Below are 835 nucleotides of genomic sequence, written 5' to 3' on the forward strand. Positions count from 1 at the left end.
GATGCGGTGGAGGGCGACTCGGGACGTGTTTCGTCAGGGATCCGTTTTCCCCTTCACCCCCTCCCTCCCTCCCAGAAAACGGACGTCGCGATCAACAACAACCGTAGGGACGAGTCTCCCATCGAATGCGAGCAGGACCGAGTGACATCCCTACACAACAGGGAACACGACGACGCAGAGAGTCCAGAGTCGCTCGCGCGAGGAGAAGGAAGTTCCAGAACGCAGACACGTACATGCTGATGGAACCATACAAATAGAAAAATAACTAGAATATGTATTTCAATAGGAATAAAATGCATTCTAAAAAAAAAAAAAAAAGGCATTCATGGCAAAAAAAAAAAACGCGAACACGCGAAGCTCTTGCTGTTCGATGTATCTTCAAGGTAATATCAATATTATACAAAAGATTTAAAAAAAAATGCTCATGGAGTTTATTTTCTTCTGCACGCCGTCTTTCAGCCTTTTCTTCTGTTTGTTTACCGTCCCGTTCCTCCCGGCGTAGAAAACTGTCTCAGTCATGGCACTGTACATTTTATGGCACTCTCCAATGACATTTAGTGCTTTTTTCCTTCTCCCATTGAGACCTAGTGTGTGTGTGTGTGTGTGTGTGTGTGTGTGTGTGTGTGTGTGTGTGTGTGTGTGACATATATTGAGTCATACATGAGTCATTCAGGAGTGTTATATTGAACATGGGCGTGAGTGTGTGTGTGTGTGCGTGCGTGTGTCTGCCAGCAGAGTGTGTGTGTGTTTGACTGGGAGGGAGGTGTGTGTCCACAGCGTAGTCAAGTTTTTTTTTGTGTTTTTTTTTGGGGGGGGGGTGTGTGGAGCATCACCA

This window comes from Zeus faber (assembly GCF_960531495.2).
Source record: "Zeus faber genome assembly, chromosome: 5".
NCBI lineage: Eukaryota > Metazoa > Chordata > Actinopteri > Zeiformes > Zeidae > Zeus > Zeus faber.